This window comes from Castor canadensis, chromosome 16 (genome assembly GCF_047511655.1).
Source record: "Castor canadensis chromosome 16, mCasCan1.hap1v2, whole genome shotgun sequence".
In the NCBI taxonomy this organism is placed as follows: domain Eukaryota; kingdom Metazoa; phylum Chordata; class Mammalia; order Rodentia; family Castoridae; genus Castor; species Castor canadensis.
In genome coordinates, this window is record NC_133401.1 from 75,843,923 (window position 1) to 75,862,073 (window position 18,151).

The 18,151-nt window shown below is 43.3% G+C and overlaps 1 long non-coding RNA gene across 1 annotated transcript in view; it reads right to left on the reverse strand.

Moving 5' to 3' along the window:
- Positions 1-457: 457 nt before the first annotated feature.
- Positions 458-18,151, reverse strand: part of LOC141418000 (uncharacterized) — a 219,193-nt gene continuing 201,499 nt past the window's right edge. Inside the window, exon 3 of the long non-coding RNA XR_012442618.1 lies at positions 458-584. This is a non-coding gene — a long non-coding RNA (uncharacterized lncRNA). The remainder of the gene's footprint in view (positions 585-18,151) is intronic.

An 18,151-nucleotide genomic window follows, 5' to 3' on the forward strand; every position in this document is an offset into this window, starting at 1 on the left:
AAGATCCCAGGGAAGAACCACCTGGTGGAGTCTTTTCTGAATTTCTGACCCACAGAAACCACTAGAGGTACCAGAGGTAATCAAGCCTGGCCATGTACAGTTTAGTTATGCAAACGGATCCTACAGACACACTATCCTGCTAACTGTTGGGGATATTGACCTGGCATTTGTGTGATGGAGATTTGAGGCTCATTTGGAGAGATTTGCTCCTTGAAGCTATGAGATAGATGGGTGGAACTGTCAAGGGAGAGAATTCAGCCCAAATCATCAGTAGGTGAGGAAAAGGAGCTGGCGCAAAAGGAGGAGATGTTATTAAATAGGGTGTAATTATTGGTTGGTTCATATGTTCATTGTCTGGGTCCCCTGTCTAGACATAAAGATACATAAGAGCAGGGATCAAATCCATTTTTCTGCATTAATAAATGTATTCATCAGGGTTGCTACAGCAACAAATTACCCAATCATCTCTGTGGCTTTCAGTGACAAACGTTACTTTTTCGCTCTGTGACACTCATGCTCCTTGGCAGGTCATCTGTGGCTGATCAGGGCATCAGTCTGCTCCTCACATCTTCTCATTCTGAGATCTGGTGGAAAGAACACCTTCCATCAATGATGTGGCAGCAAGAGCTCTATAGAAACGGATGTCTCTCAGCCAGGTGTGGTGGCTCACTCCCGTAATCCCAGCTAGTCAGGAGGTGGAGATTGGTAGGATCACAGTTCTAGGCCAGCTAGGGCAAAAAGTTTGAGAGACCCCCACATCTCAATCAATCACTGTGTGTAGTGGTGCACACCCTGCCTATCATTCCAGCTACTCAGGAAGTATAAATAGGAGGACTGTTGTGCAGGTGAAAATGCGAGACCCTATCCCCAAAATAACAAAAGCAGAAAGGACTGGGAGTGTGGCTCAAGGCAGAGCATCTGCCTAGCAAGCTCCAGGCCCTGAGTTCAAACCCAAGAACCACAAAAAAAAAAAAAAAAAAAAGAAGGGAGGAAGGAAGGGAGGAAGGGAGGGAGGAAGGAAGGGAGGAAGGAAGGAGTAGAGACACTGCTGTCTCTAAGAGGTTCTGTCTAGGCGTGGTTCCCATTCCATTGACCAAAGTTTGACACAAGGCCTCTCTCACAGTGACCCTTAGGATGCACAGTAAGGCCCATAGCAGTGGGCGAGGGTGTACGCCTCTCCCAGCAAGGTAACCCTAGTACCTTGCACGTCTCTAGCACTTAAGAGAAGTATTTGTGGCTGAATGAACAAACAAATGAACAAAAGAATGAATGACTGAATGAACGTGGTTAGGGAAGAGGGAGATCAAAGGGCAGGCAGTCTCGGCAAACTCAAGGCAGATTTGACTTCACAATTTCAAAACGAACCTGACAGCAGACGACAACTTTCTGGACCTTTATGAGTCTGATGTGGTCACGTAAGCAGACGACATGCAATTTTCCGTCTTTTTTTGTAGGCAGTTTTGCAGACAGCTATCTCAGTTGTCTGCAAGAGAACTCATTTGCCCAAGATTTTGGGACATCCGTACTCTGCCTCCTCCCTGAACCCCAAGTCTGCTCACTTCCAAGTTCCATTGCGACGTCTTACAACAAGAGCTCTTTGGTGTGAGATTAGGATGCAAGTGCTCCAGGAAAATCAAGTAACTGCAAAAATGAAGGTGACCACAAAACCCGTGCGCCTGTGTGGAGGGGAACAAGCCATCCCCACGTCTCTTGCTCGGAACAAGGACAGGTCACATCCTCCTGGGGCACAGAGATGGCACTGCCAAACTGAATGTGGTCTGGAGAGGTTTCCAACTGGGGGTAAAGAAAAGAGAGCAGGGGTTGGCTCTGTAAACAACAGAAGGAGTGAGAATGCTGGTGTGGTGTAACTTAGAAATAGCCATGCAAGCCATGCTTGTTATTTATTTTTAATTCAAACTAATGAAAAATTGAAGAGAAATGAGATGCTCCATAAGCTTTAGCTAAATTCTGACTAGGTCTGGTGGCATCTGACTGCAAAATTAGTTATGGCTGACTTTTAGCAAAGGCCATTACTGAAATTAAAATGCTGCTCACCTGTTTCTAAAAGGAGGCACTGCCTCTTGTGAGGCCTTTCGTGGGCTGTTGCAAGAGTCCTGTTATCGCCCCCCCCTCACAATTACTAGCAAATGAAAAAATTTAAAAATTTAACTATAGTCTAAGAGCTGTGCTTAGTGGGAATTTTTGGCGAAGGGAGGTAAACAGCAAAGCAACCATCAAAGGCAGAAAACTTCTACATTACATTCTGAAATATTTATGTGTATGCGTGGTATATGTGTAGGCTTGGAGACATGCCTACCTATGTGTATACATATGTACACATGTACACACATATACACATATGTACATAATGCTTGGGTGCACACACACACACACACACACACACACACACACACACGATGCAACAATTTGTGAATTAGAAACCTCAGGAAAGCAATCATTGGATGGTTGTAAAACTTATTTTTTTGCATGGACCTGAGTCTCTCATGTGAAATGCCCTGTCTTCAGCACCTGAAAAGATTTGGGATGATAAGCTCTGACTCCTGAGTGTCTGTGTCTAACTTTACCTTGGTCCTGCTGAAGGGGCAGAAAGGAGACAGCTGACCTGAGCATTTACTTCCTTCTGGCTGGTTCAAACCAGAATTTCATGGCAGCACAGTAGGAGCTTGTGGGTTAGTCTAGCAAGTTAAGTTTTGCTTTGTCCTTCAGCCGTCATGCATGATTCTGGCTTGCCTGCCCTCTTGAAAATTGGGTGAGGGGATGAACTCAGATTTACCTGTCCCTGCTAGCAAGACTTCCACGCTCCATGCTTCAAGGACACCAAGACACCAAGTGTCTCCAATTCCTCTGAGAATGCAAGCCGTTCCCATGCTCAGGGCTTTGTAGAATGGTTCTCTCTGCCTGGTGTATTCTTTTTTATTTTTTGGTGGGACTGAGATTTGAACTCAGGGCTTCACACTTGCAAAACAGGTGCTCTACTGCTTGAGCCACACCTCCAGTTTATTTTGCACTGTCTTTTTTGGAGATAGGGTCTTGTAAACTATTTTCCTGGGCTGGCCTCGAACCATGATCCTCCTGATCTAAGCCTCCCAAGTAACTAGGATTACTGGTGTGAGCCATCAACCTGTGTGTTCTTTTCTGCTCTCTCCCCTCCCTGGTTTTTTTTGATAGTACTGGGATTTGAACTCAGGACCTCACGCTTGCTAGGCAGGCAATCTACCACTTGAACCACTCACTCTGCCAGCCTGCTCTGTTTTTCTGGCTAACTTCTCTGGTCTCAAATGTGATTTGTGTAGCCCTCCATACTCCTCCTGGGTCCATTTTAATTATGCCCCTCCTCCCTAACACTTCCTCATAGAATCATCTGCTTGGCTCACCACAGCTCCTCCAGCACCTAGCAGAGGACCTGGCATATGGGTGCAGAGAAAATGGTTGCTGAACGAATAACAGTTTTTCTCACAGTGGGTTAGTAAGATCTAGAACTATCTCGCTTTAGAGAAGGAAAGATGTTAACGGCCTTAGAGGGAAGACATGGAAGGGTGTGCCTAACCCGTCAGGATGACAGATTCATGCTAGCTGGTAGACCTGAGTTCTTTTTATTGTCTTTCTTCTGTCAATAGACATTTGGTTTGTTTCCAGTTTCTTGCTATAATAAACAATGTAGCCAGGAACATTCTATATTTCTTTGGGCACATTTGCAACAATTTCCCTCCTGAATATGTCTAGGAATAGAATGGCTAGGTAACAAGGTCTGTGTAACCTTCTTTCTTTTCCAGAATAGCCACTCTGTTCCAACCTCCCAGCCCCCAGCCCCATAGCCTCCTGTGAGCCTTCCCGTTGCTCCACTCCCTCGGCAACACCTGATTTTATCGGATTTCTTAGCATCTGCTAATCTTGTGGGTGGAACTTGATGGTTTCAGCTTCACGAGTCTAACCAGTTCAGGCCAGAGGTCGTGGCCCAGCTGTGCATGGCTGGAGGAGGCCTGTTATCTGGATGTCATCCACAGATGTGTATTGTTGGACTCCAGGGGCATTGTTTTGTTTTGTTTTTTTGAGCTAAAAAATTGAATTACTTGCCAACATTTAAAAGTTGGAAGAGTTCACAAAGAATCTGGATTTCTGTATTTTCCTGTGGGGAAAAAGCATCACTCTCTGGAGCCCTTGTGCACACAGGACAAGTGGCTGTAAGCAGGAAGCAGTTGTCACCCTGGTTGGGTAGGGAGTATGCTTTGGAATTGGTCATGGTGTCCTTTGGTTAGCTTAGCTTTGCAGATCCAGCAAGATTTGCAGTTGTCTGCTTTGCTCTGAGCTTTTAGGAGGCAGAGAAAAGCTTCAGAAAGTGGGCCTACCCAAGAGAGGTCCAGGAATAGCTCTGTACAACACAGCACTACACACATGGCCCCCAGGTAAAGACCAGACCTGCGACTGACGCCCAGGCCCCCTGGCGCCTGAAATCTGTCCTCACTCCTTCCTCAGAAGTGATCTCCCCATACCCTGACCCTCCATGGCCCTCTCATTTGCCCTTCTCCTGGCTATTTATTTCTTTTCACCATTTTTCTCATGGTTTGTGCACTTGCCCCTTTCTGTTTTTCTGAAAGCTCCTTGAGATGTTATTTATGTGCCTGGCTTTTGGTTGTGCATTTATTTGCTCTTGGTCCTTCACTGGACCTTAAAGTGGTAAATTGCATGTGGGAATTTCATTCATTCATTCAACAAACACTTATCAGGTACTCATATGCCAGACACTGGGCCAGGCAGTAAGAACATGAGATGCCATGGTGACCTTTAAGGATCCGACAGAACCTAGAGGAAGGATCACATTTGTTCATTCATTCATTCTTCCAAACACCAGTTACATATTCAATGCTTCCTTTGGGCCAGGCACTGTGCTGGGTGCTGGGAAGCAAAACATGACAAGATTCTGCCCTTATGATAATTACAGAGCAGCAAGAAGGCAGATGTTCAGTTGCCTGTGACTCAAGATGCTGCTGTGCTGTGGGAGAGGGCTTTGGGGAGGTAAGGCGAGGCTTGGGCTGAGAGCTGAAGGATGGGGAGAGGAGACTCAGTGACGGAGAGAGGAGTATTTGTTCTATGTCCTTGCTGGAAGGTCAGCATGTGTGAGTGCTTGGGGGGAAGGAGGAGGCCCAGGCCACTCACTGTGTCAGGAGCTGAGGCTGAGAGTGTCAGGAGCAGGGTAGGGTTGAGATGAGGCTAGAGATGGAGGTAAGGGCCACACCCCAAATAGAAAAGTGTTCCTGAGCTACAGGTGAGTACACCTCAACCTTCTGTTGTGGGTTCACTTAATGCACAGGTAAGTGAGTACATAGATGACTATTTTAGAAACTCAGCATGTACTGAAGAAGATGGACAGAAGGTCTGATGGACAGGTTGTTTAATTAGGAAGTGGCAAAATGGAGGTGGGACATTTTAGAGATCTGAAAATGCCACGCTTCTAATAGTAAATTCTTCTCAATAAGAAGAATCCTGTGAGCCTAGGGATTAAAGATAGATGGGTCTCCCCTTAATCCTGACCGGAAAAGGAATGGCCCTCCTCAGGTGTCCATAGCCTCTGAAAAGAGACTTGTGGGCTGTGGAGGATCAGTTGAAATAGGTCCACCATGAACCAGCCCTCAGTCATTGATAGCACTGGGCACTTAACTGGGAGGAGCAAGTCTTATTTCCTAAACTCTGGCCTCGCCCCTGCACCTCAAGGCTTCCAGGGCGTACAATTCTAACAAGTCCATCTTCTTCCTCATCTTCTGCTGCTTTGAGGCCGACTGAAAGCTTCCTGCCCAAGGGTTGGTATTCTGGCCACGCCGATTGCAGGGCTTTCTCGGACACACAATTGAAATCTAAAACGTCCTTGGGGACAGCTCCTTTCTGACTAATGATGCCACTCTTAGCAGTGGAGGAATTTTGTTCCCTCTAGAGTTTATTATGATTATTCTTGAAAATTATAGCTAGAAGGGTGAGACCGTGCCGCCCAGTGTTTTGTTTTGTTTGTTTTCTTACTTTTGCTCATTTTTCAGGAATTGAGAGAAGGAAACTCCTGATGTCCCAATGCTCAGTGCGATCTGTCACTTTTCCCTCTTGTTTCAAGGATTGTGTCTCCCATGAAGCCTTCCCAATAATGCAAGATCACAGAATACCCATTGTCTTTACCATTTACACATGACTCTCGCTAATCATTCTGTACATTTGGGTATTTGATTATATCGTTGAGGTGTGCATTTTTTTCATATGTCTATGTCTTGCTGCTTCAACAAGATTGCAACTTCACAGTAGGCCGATTAGTATTTGTTGAATGTATTAATGACATATGTTCAAGGCCAAGGACTGAGTTATAAGTAGCCTTCTTTCCTTGCTCTTATTCTGCTGTGTCCATCGATGAAATAATCAGTAAATGTGTTTGGAGCAGATTAAATAAACTTAAGTTAGAGTGAAAGACAGAAATCAGAGTGATCAAGGACTCCTAGTGTGGAATATGGAGCCAGGTTGCTCTAAGTTACCAGCCAAGGACATGGACAAGTTGAATAATATTTCAATGCCTTGATTTCCCCATTTGCAAGATGGGAATTGGAGTAAAATCTCCTTAAGAAGATATTGTTGGGATTGCATAGGAGAATTCATATGCACAAAACTAATCTACAGGTAGATCCGTTGCAAACAATGTCACGAACAGCTGAACTGCACGGGGTTGCTGAGCATTCGAACAGGGCTTGACGATGTGAAAGGAAGCAAAGCAGTATTTGGTTTTGTTGGAACTGAGAATCAATCTCAAAAGGCAAAGCTTCCAAAAACCATTCTAAGGTGAGTGGCAGGTAGAAGATAATGTAGAAGAGTCCAGAAAGTGAAGCAAAGATGCCACATTTTGGCATTTCCCAAATTCACACCCCTCATCCCAGTGTCAGTCTGGCCTCTCGTCACTTTCAAAATTCCCGACATAAACGACTTAAGGAGGATGGATTCATTTTTGACTTCTGGTTTCAGAGGTTTTAGTTCATCATGGTGAAGAGGACATGGCTAAACCATGTCCTCACGTCATGGTGACCAGGAAGTAGAGAGACAGAAAATGCCTGGCTGACTTGCTTTCTCCTTTTCTGCTTTACTGCAGGGTATGGGGTGGTGCTGCCGACGTCCAGGGCTTATCTTTCCTCTATGGAAACACCCTCACCCACACACCCAGGGGTGTGCTTTACTAATGTCCTCTGTACTTCTCAGTCCAATCAAGTTGACTGGCCATCAAGACTGACCATCGCCCAAGCCATTTGAGTTACTTTCTTTTCATTCTTTTTTCATCTTCTCAAGCTTGATGGACTTCCCACTTGATGGAATCTTCGACTGGTTCTGCCCTTTGTTGAACTTTGCTGACCTTCTTCTTGTGGATGAGAGCTTCACCACAGCCCTCCTCCTCTGTCAGGCCACTGTGCTTTTTAGCTGAAATTTAATATCACTTCTGCTCTTTAGTTTTATGACTATCTTTTATGTAAGCATTATTGGGTTTTTTTCAATTAATGGTCAGTCATATAGTTTCCTTTTAAGTTTTATTTTAGTTAAAAAAATAAAAAGAAAAACCTTAGCTTAAAACTGAGGAAATAATACTGTAGAAAGTGGTTTAAGTCAATTCAGCTTAAAAGGAGGGAAGATTTATTTTGGTTCTTGGTTTCCATCCAAGAACCAATACAATCACTTGACTGTATTACTTTGGGCCTATGGTGAGGCAGAACATCATGGCAGAACCATGTGGCAGAGGAAACTGCTTACCTCATGGTACCAGGAATTAAAGAGAGAGAAAGGAAGGGTTGAGGGTCCTAATATACCATTCATGGGCACGCCTCCAACGACCCACTCCCCCCAACAAAGCCCCACCTCCTAACATTTCTCCCTCCCCCCCAATAACTCCATCAGCCTGGGGAACTGCCTTCAACACAGGAGCCTTTGTGGGACATTTAAGATCCAGTACATAACAGAGGTTCACGGCTGACTAAATTGTCAGGAATGTGAAACACACATGGCTGGTTAGAAATCTGTCCCGATGACAAGTGACCAGGTTCTGTGCACACCAGTCCTGCACTGAAGTACTTTTGCAACTCTAGGTATTCATTTCTCTTGCCTGAGCCTTCCATTCTGATCTATAAAGTGACTGCCTTAGGCAAGAGAGAACTGCCATGGTTCTGTGTGGCTCACATGTCCCGACATTTGGTCAGGAAAGGTATAGAAAATCTTTGGTGGTGGCGGAGGGTTGACTTCTCTTGGAAGGATCTGCTTTGCATGGAGGTGGCAGCATGAGGCTGGGGGATGCAGGGTACAAATGACACACGAGAGTATTTCTTCTCTGACTGTAATTATTCATGTTCACAGGCCCCATGTGGCCATCCTTATTTTAGCACTGAAAACGTTCCTTTCAGACACCCCAACTGGGAATTGGCAAATAAATTGCACCAACATGTGGTCATTTCAGACTGTTCCTTGTTTCTCTTGATTTCCTTTCCTGTGACCTTGGAAAAATGTTTTCACCTCTCTTAAAGAAAATGCTCTAGGTAAGTCTTATTCTTTATTTTTCTCTTATGCTAGTAACAATCACTTACTAAGTTTCTGTCCTGCACCAGGTGCCTCGCCAAACACTGTAGGCATCCAATATTGCTAACTCTTGCAATAATTTGAAGAAGGAGATATTACTATTATCTTTGTACCATAAAGAGGAAAATCGAACTCAGAGAGCTTAAGTGACTGGTTCAAGGTCATAGTACTTACAAGACGTAGAAATGAGAGTCAAAGACAGGTCTTTTGGAGTCCAAAGCTTACGTCCCGAGACTATTACGTTTCAGATGGTTAGCATTTCTCATATGAGTTTTTTTTTTTCTTTCTTTTATTTTTGCAGTGCTGGGGATTGAGCCCTGTGCCTCTTACTTGCTAGGCAAGAGCTCTACCGCTTTTGTTTTTATTTTGGTTTTGAGACAGAGCCTTGATACCTTTTTGTCTGGGTTGGTCTCTAACTCTCAATTTTTCCCAATTCTCCTAAGTAACTGGGATTACAGATGTGATCCAGCATGTCCACGTCATGTTGGTTTCTTTTAAAATCATGAAGCAAAAATGAAGGAGTTGAACGTCAAAAATAGAGTTTATTTTTTTAATTTAAATGCATTCAAGATACATTAACAGAATGGAATGCTATCAGGTTCCTAAAATGGTGTAGTGGGCTACACCAATGCATGGAAATGTGTATACGAAATGCCATTTTTGAAAAGAAGAACATATATACTAGTTGCAACTCTGAATTTGAAAATGCAGATTATTCAGAGTTTAATACATTTTACTTCTCCCCTCCCCCCTCCACGCAAGTCACCTACAATATGCACATTTCTATAGAGGAATCAGGAAGTTTTTCGAAAGCGAGTAAACTTGGATTAAGTTTTAAAGAGTCCAGCTATGGCTACACCTCTGGACTGGTACATCATGGACATACCTGAAGTATTTAATAAGCAAGTGATTCCTCTTTGAGACCAGATTGCATTAAAAAATCTCTTCCCCACTCCCAGTCCTCAGTGATCCAAGTCAACATCACTGAGTCAGGATTTTGGTTCCTCTTGTCAGAAGCTCTTAAGCATTTGGGGTAACCCACCCGAAGGAGAATGCCATGTGCACATGCATGTAACACTTGCATAGGATTTCAGTGGACCCAGGGGACCATGGGAAGTTGCAGTACCCTGCTAAGAAAACTGCTTCTGAAGTTCTGCCTTGGATGGTTGGAATGAAGTCAGGGTAAACTTGAAAGGGTCTGAATCTGAGGGCAGGAAAGCAGAGAGTCACCCTGGTGGCCTCTGCCATTGCAGTGAGACCTTGCAAGTTGGATGAAGGATTTCCATGACTGTTTCCATTTGACTATCATCTTCCAGGCTGGTCAGAGAAAATGACACCAATTTTACCACTGCAGATTCTAGGGCAAGCTGCTAGGATTCAGGTGTCAACTTGGTTATCTATTACCTGTGTAAGCTTAGGCAGGTAAGGCTGTCTCTTCCTCTGATAATAGCGAGGATGATGATAAGGAGAACTTGGGTGGCTCAACGAGTGATTGTGAAAACCCAGTGACAGGTGTTGTGTAAGCACATGGCACAGTGCCCAGCATGGAGAAAACCCTAAGGAAATGGTAACACTTGCTTAAGATAATGAGTAATGAGCAAAATTCTATTTCAGCTGATTCGGCCACTCTACATCCATTTCTCCTTATAATTTATGAGAAATTATAATTCACCCATTCACTTATGTTCTGTTACCTGTCTACTATATGTAAACTCTAACTATTATAACTACATGTGTGTCCCTTTTTCCCCTTTTCACATAAATTAGACATCTTTTCATAGAAATTAGTGAACTGGCCAGGAATTACTCCTGTCACTGAATATTATATCATGGCAATATTGAAAGTTTTTTCCAAAGACCTACTTGTAAGAGTTTCTCCTTCAAGTCACAAGCTTCTTTATACTCCTGTCTGAGATAAAGCTTGTGAATAATTTATGTAAATTGCCAATGATTAACCCATCTCCATCTGTGTTACACTACACAGGGCCTCTTTCCCTGCCTCTACCCACCCCCCAAGACCTACAATTGGTGGCTCCCCCTCGTCTCATCATTCAGATCTCTTTTTGGATGGCACTTCATCTTCTTCCCTAACCCCTCTCTGGCTTAATCTTCCTCCCGTCCCCTCTAAGCCAACCCTTTCTCTGCTTTGAGCCCCACAGAACCGCATTCCTCCCTGTAATGTTCTTGTCTCTGTAATTAATCTGCATGGTTTTTTGTTTCGTATCTGTTTTCCCCAGCAGACTATAACTGACAGGAAAGCAAAGCCCGTGTGTCCTATGGTCACTCTCGTGCTGTGCCTTCTCTTCTGGCTGAATAAACAAATAAGCAGTTTGGTTGGGCACTGACTCTGCCAGGCCCCCAGAGTACCACCTGCTGTCATCCTCAACTGCAAATTTTCAGGTAAGATTTTGTTCATTTTCTACCCCATGGAAGAGGAGGGCCAGAGGGGGTGAGTAGCTTGCCTCAGATTCTAGGTTAAGTAAGTGACGGAGGACTGATTGCATCAGTGGGAATTTTTCCAGGCCCAAGGACCCTCAGGCTGTGAAAGGCCAGAAGCTCTGCAAACCCCTGGAGAGCTGGAGGCTGGATTCGTGGAGTTCTCACTCCAGACAGAAGCAGCCAGCCTGCTGGTCAATTAGAAGAGCAATCATCAGAAATCAAGTCGCCTTCACTAATGGGGTGCCTAAAATTGAGATGTCACTTGTCATCTCTTTCCTCTAAACCTATCTGGATCAAGATTCCAAGGTATTAATTAGGAATCATTTTATTTTTTGTCAGGGAAATCTGAACACTTGAATATTTAAAAAACAACCCTTATCTTAGAGGAGAAAGTTAAAAAAGAATTTCGGTATTAAGTTCTTAATGATTTTTTTAAATTTATAGATATTGGTAAAGCAGATGTGCCACAAATGGATGGCTTCCAATGTCCTGTTAAAATATGGGATGCCTTGGAGGCTACAAAAATAAATTCTGAACACAATTCCATTCTGGCAGAGGCTGGGCAAGCATTCTGGATTGGACCAAAATATCTAATTGGCTTGAACACAGAGGACCAATGTGACTCTCCAACTGTGAACAGCTTACGTGGAGATGAGATGGAATCCTGAGGGTGTCATTAGTCATAATTATGGAAATAGTTTCTTCTGGTTTTGTCTCTTTGCTGAGGCAGTTGCCTGAGATGGCTTTAGAATAACTTGCTCCTAAGGCTGGGAAGAACTCTGAAAAGTACCTTTTCCTGACTCAATCTACTTCTGCCTTTGGGTAAAAATGAGTTGCTTTTAGAATCATTTATTCCAAAGGAGTTGACCCTGCTGGGCGTTAGGGAAGCAAGGAGGCCAGCTATAGGGGACAAACCAACTGCATAGGTGGCGATGGCCACCAAGCCTAAGAAAGGAATTCCAGTAGTGACTGATGAGACCCAAGAGAAGTCCATTTCCCCGGGAAGGCGGGGAACACAGACTTACTACTCACTTTGCGTGACCATGTATTTGCTCTTTTCTAGCTGTTGGGTTTGAATATGAGGCTAAATTACTATATGTTAAGTAACCCTAACTTGCAAATCCAAAATACAAATTACTCCAAATTCTAAAAAGTGCTGACACGATGCCACACATAGAAAATTCCACACCTGACCTGGGAAGGTTCAAACAAGCTTTCTTTCATACACAAAATTATTTAAAATATTGTATAAGGTATGTGCAAGGAATAAATAAATTTTGTCTTTAGACTTGGGTCCAATTCCTAAGATACTATATTATGTTTACGTAAATATCCCCAAATCTGAAAATCTAAGATCATTCTGGTCTTGAGCATTTCATATAAGGGACATTGGACTTGTACCATTCACTCTGGGTTGCTGGCTTTGTTTTCCTATCTCACATTTGATTGGTGAGTTACGTTGTTCCATTATTTTCTTCCACTCTGAAAGAGAAATCCTTGGTAAGAATATCCACCACTCCTCTTTGTGAACCCGTTCTTTAATAATAATAATAATAAGGAACATAAGATCCTACCAGGCCTGCATATGGAAAATTCTAGAAACCCTTTACATAGGACAATGTAAACGTTTTCCCTGATTCTAGGTTCTATTGAGGTCTGGAAACATGGCTTGCAGCCCTCTAGAAGGAAAAGTCTGACTTGTGAGACCTTTTTTCCCTTAGAAGTAAGAATAATGAGCAACAGTTACTTCAACACATAGCCCTCTATTGTGTGCACACCGAGTTGTCAGCACTGTTTGAGCCACAGCTGAGCCCTTCCTACCCGTGTGGTGTTTACGTTGCTGTAGGAAGCTGGGCTTGAGTATTGAGTATTTGTACACAGTAGGAAAAAAACTGGACTTGCTTAATCATTCTAGGAGTCAGAGCTAGGGACAAGGAGTGGAGGGTCAGGCCAGTGGTTCTCCAGTGTGGCTCTCCTGCAGCATATGAAAACTGACATCTCACATCTCCTAAGTCAGAAACCCTGGGAGCGGGGTGTGGTTTCATAACCCGTGGCTGAATCTGATGTGCACTGAAGTTTGAGAACCAGTGAGATAATTAACTTGTGAAGAAAAAGGCTTACAGCTTTAGAAGTTCCAGTTTGTGATCAGATGAGCCCATCGTGTTCAGTTCTAGGATTGGGTATAGGATGGCAATGGTGGGGGAACACATGGTTGAAACAAAACTATTCACTCGTCAGCCAGGAAGAAGAAAGGAAGAGGAAGGGGCTGGACAGCCATGATCCCACGGAAGGACACACATCCAGTGACCTAGGGCCCTTTCACGGAGCTTCTCCCACAGGTTCCAATACCACCCCAATAGCACCACCCTGGGTACCAAGCTGTTAATGCATGGGTCTTTGGGAAATATTGAAGATTGAGCCTAAAGCACTCAGCTTATTGAACCATGAAATACTTTTATAATTATGAAATCCTGATAGGATACCAATGGGAATTTTGTAAAATAGTGCATAATTTCATTAAATAGATTGCAAAAAAATACATCCAAATGAAATAATTACTGCCAGAAATTCTCAGAAATTATCTCCTTACTTTATAATATACTTACAAAACAAATTGGAGTTATAAGATCATTTTAATTTATTAATGTATTAATGCAATATTATGAACATAAACACCCCCCCACCATACTTGTTAGTGTATCACAGATGAGTTCCTTCTGAACCCTGAGCAAAATGTTCTAGAGAAAAGCAGATGGGTAACAAAAATTATGTTTGGCTCTCCCCCAGCCCCATTTTTAAGACTTCAACTCTCTCCCCTTTTCCAGACAATACTCCATCCTCCCCCCCGAGCCCCTAGGACCTGGATGCTCGCTGTCCTCATCTCTTTCCCCCTTCTTATTCTTTCCCTACATCCTTGCTACCAGGAGGCCTTTCTGGCTCCTCTGACCTCTTCTGCCCTGGGCTCTTCCCTGGGACTACAGTGGTGCATCTTGCATGCCTGCTAATGAGTTCTTGGTTCACCTCTTGGGTAACCTGCTTGCTTTTTCAGAGGAGTTTGAGAAGAAAGCCTGGGAGAGGGGCACAACATGGAGAGAAATGCTCAGTCAAGTCCAAACTTGACCCAGCTAGTATTGGTCAGAAAAGCTTTTCTCTCGGGCTGAAATTTAAGGCGGGATGGAATTGGTGACTTGGCCTAAATTTGATATGGGAAGAAAGAGACTGTTCTTGCTGTGCTCCTGTTAACTCAAGCTACGTCTCAATGGTCTTCGTTCTTGGGGTTATAATGCCACTGGCTTTTTTCTCTGTTGGTCCATTGACGGGGAGTGTAGACAACAGGATGGTGATGACAGGAAGACAACACTTCACTCTGCTTTTCCCACAACCGCTGCATGTGAACAGAGGCCTGTGGTCAGTTATTATCCAGTGTGATATTTTGGCCTCGTTTATGGCAGAGATTAAGACGATCTAGAAGTAGCCTGCTGGGTTTCTTTGTGATAATCTAAAAATAAGCAAAGCCTAAAGGATCCATTCCTTCTTCCCATTAATTTGAAGGAAGGCAGATGGTACCCAATAACCTGATTTGAATTGCCAATAAAGCTCGTCATCTTTCTGCTAAGTACTTGCTGTGAAATTTTAATGGATGGCATCAGGTGGGACAGAATGAGCTCTGAGAAAGGTTACTCCAAGCCTGTGGGTAGGGAGGGCACAGGAACAAAGCAGTCAGTCTGTCTCCACACAGCTTTCCTGAGAAAGGGGATTTCAAGGGATGAGTGAGGCCAGGGATGGCCCTGCACTGTTGAGGTTAAAGAACAAAACATGCAGAAAGGGGCACTTTCCAAGAAGCTTGGAAAAGTTTGTAGGCTTTTTGGCACCAACTGTTTCCTTATTGGTACCTTCCCACAACTCTTAGGGATTCAGGAGGCAGTCAGTAAATACTGGCTAAGTGAATGATGGAAACTCTTAATGGGTGGGAACGATAACCATAGTGAAGAGAAAAGAAAGTGTGACCAAGACAGGGAAAGGAGAGGACCTCCACAAAGAATTATATAGAGGAAAGAGAGTTCTAGGCCTGGGGACTTGGGTTTGAGTTCTGAGTCTGATACTGCAACATGAGAAAAGTCTTATAGGTTAACAGCTGGAGAAAGTGGGTACCACATTACTTAAGAAACTTCCCTCTTTCATCAGAAACTTGAATCCAAGACTCCAAGCCTTCTGGTGCTGCCTCCATGATCATTAACAAGTGTGCTCCTTCCTTGTGTGCTTCGTGAATGGTTTATTGATTTTCTTAAAAATTCAAAATGTTTAATTCTGTTAATTTTTTTAAATGCCAAAATTAAGTGGTTGAACTGGAGAATGGTTAAGGTTCTTTTCAACCCTAAAATTCTGTGATGCTTTCTACAATGTTGTAAAGGGCATGTTTTGTTTTGTTACTACAGAAGGTCTGAGTCCCTGAGCCAGCCTAACTCAGCTGTGGGCATGGAACTTACTGAAGGTCATCATCAGGATGGCCACCTGTGCTCCAGGAACCAGAATTCCTGCTCTAATGTGCAGGACTGTGGTATCTTTCACCATTCACTAGCCGTTCCTCTATACCTTTCGCTCTCCCCTGTTCCCTACTACCAATCCATATGGTGATGACTGGGCGATTGTCTTCCTCAGGGGTGGATACTTCACCAGTGTCTAGTCAATCATAGTATTCTACCTCTGGCCATAGGGTTTGGTTCAAAAAGTAGACAGGGATGGATGCCCAGTGGCATCTACCTGGAAACAGATTTCTCCCTGGACTTTTCTATCCAATAAGGTAACAAATTCCTCTTTTTTGCTTTAGTTGTTTTTAATTATTTTTTTCACTTGTCAAGAGAGATGTCCCAACTAACGCAACCACCTTACTACTCAGAGTAATATGGAGAGAGAAGAGAAAGAGACCTCTACAATATAGGGGCGAAGACAGTGAGTAATAGCATCTGACCCGATGGGTTAAAACCCAACAGGCTGAGGAGAGAAGAATCTGGTAATGCTATTTAGTTATGGCTAAAGTACAACTGACCAGTTTGCTTGACCTTTTATTAGTCACATGGTTATATCGAGAAGTGGGGCGTTGGTGAAGCAGATTCTTCAAGCAGTAGGCAACAGTCATCTAAGTATTTTAAGAATTCAGACTTCAGGACAATACTCAGATCTACTCTTCTGAAGCTGACAGTAAGAATCTGGAGTTTTCTGTCTTAAAAGATTCCCAGGGTACATATTGAAGCTGAAGTCCATTGTCACAGTGAGGAGAGCTCTAACTTTGAAATTAGAAAGTTTGAGTTTGAATTTAGTCTCTGCCATTTGGTACCTGAATAGCTGTGGTCTAACCACCTCCATGGACACCTCCGCTGTCTTATCAGTAATGTAGACTAATAACTGATTACAGGGCTCTAAGAAAACATGAGATAATGTGTACATCTAAGGTGCTTTATCCAATGGTTTTTTAGTATAAAAAGTCTTCAGAAAATATTGTTATTATTAAAACCTAAAACTGTAAGAGAAGGGAGAGACCTAAGAAAACTCAAAAGGACAGGTAAACACTGTTTGAATGATGTGCTGTTCAGAACTGATGACACAGCACACACACACACACACACACAGTGGTTAAGACTGATGGCTCTAGAGCCAGAAAGCCTGCACTAAATTCTAGTCCTACCATTGGCCAGCTAGACTTCCATCTATTGCTTTGCACCTCAGTTTTCTCACCTGTGAAATAGGATTCATACTGGTATTTCATTCACAGTGTCCTCTCTTTTTTTTTGATAATGAGCTTAAAGGACATAACACTCAGTAGTTGCATTTTGACTGTGTCCCCCTTTTCTACTTACGGTAATGTTTTCCCCTGTTCTTTACCCATACATAGTCTTTTTCCTCTGAGATACACTCCACTGGCTCTTGCCCCTGTTATTAAATAAAGAAATTAGATTTAGACAGGGAATTTTGTGCCCTTAGTTTTCAACTTGAGCTGAATCCCCTAAGAGAGGGCATCTGGAAGGGGAATAGTGGAAGTGCCTGTGTTGTGCCATGAGGCCATGATTCTTATGTTGACAGCCTACAAGCTTGGAGAAATGTCTGAAATTTCAAGTTGACACTTGCCAAGTGTCAAAGTCTTGAGCACATCCTTCTTAATGGAGCCTCAGAAAACCTCAGGGCCCAACGTGCTAAAGAAAATGAAGGAAAAGATACCATTTGGGGGCTGTAAGTCATGCTGAAGGATGGAGCGAGCACTCTGGTGCCACCTGCTAGATCTGTGTCAGTATTGAACACTCGAGGACCTGTTGGATGCAATTTTTCAAGTGAAAAAGGAAAAATGAAATCTAGCAAGTCACACAATGTGAAAATAATGCCAGAACAAAATGACTATGTCTGACAGGGCAGCAGAAGTCCTTGGGAGAGATTGGGGAAAGATCTAGATCTGAAATACAAGTTCAGCCTCATCTTCCTCATCTATTAAATTAGAAGATGATCTTTAAGTTTGCTTTTCCCCTTGATGATCCAAGATTCTTAGATCCCAGCCCTACAATGTTATGTATGCCACTTCTTTCAGGAAGTCTATCTCTTCTGAATTTCCAGCAGTGGGGGCAGTGGGCCAGTGTGGGTGCCATCTGCAGTTGAAAACAGGCCATGCTGTTGAGCAGTTGGCAAATCCAACCAATTCTCTTCTCCCTGGAATGGGCGCAGGGTTGCATATTAATTTACAATTACTCAAAAAGTAGACGCCAAAGGCTTTTCTTTTGTCAACACTTGGACATACAAATTAGGTAATATTGAATGGGCAATGAATATTTTCATTTCCCTCTTGCATCATGGTGCCATTCATCTTAAATGAGACTAGATTAATATCAGAAGTGACTCACCCATGGTGAGGTATCCCAGTTTGGCCCCTTCAGACTCGCTCTGTCTTGGCCTAGATTTGTCAGCTAAATTCTGTTATTGACTGTGCAAGAACAGAGCGAGGCCACACTTGAAACTGTATCAAGTTTATGCTGGGTAGAAGTCATACCATCTCAAAGTAATCTTTGGCTCTGACAATATGGCTGAGCAAATTTGTGGGAAGGCTGGATGAAAAACAGAAAAGAATTTTTAA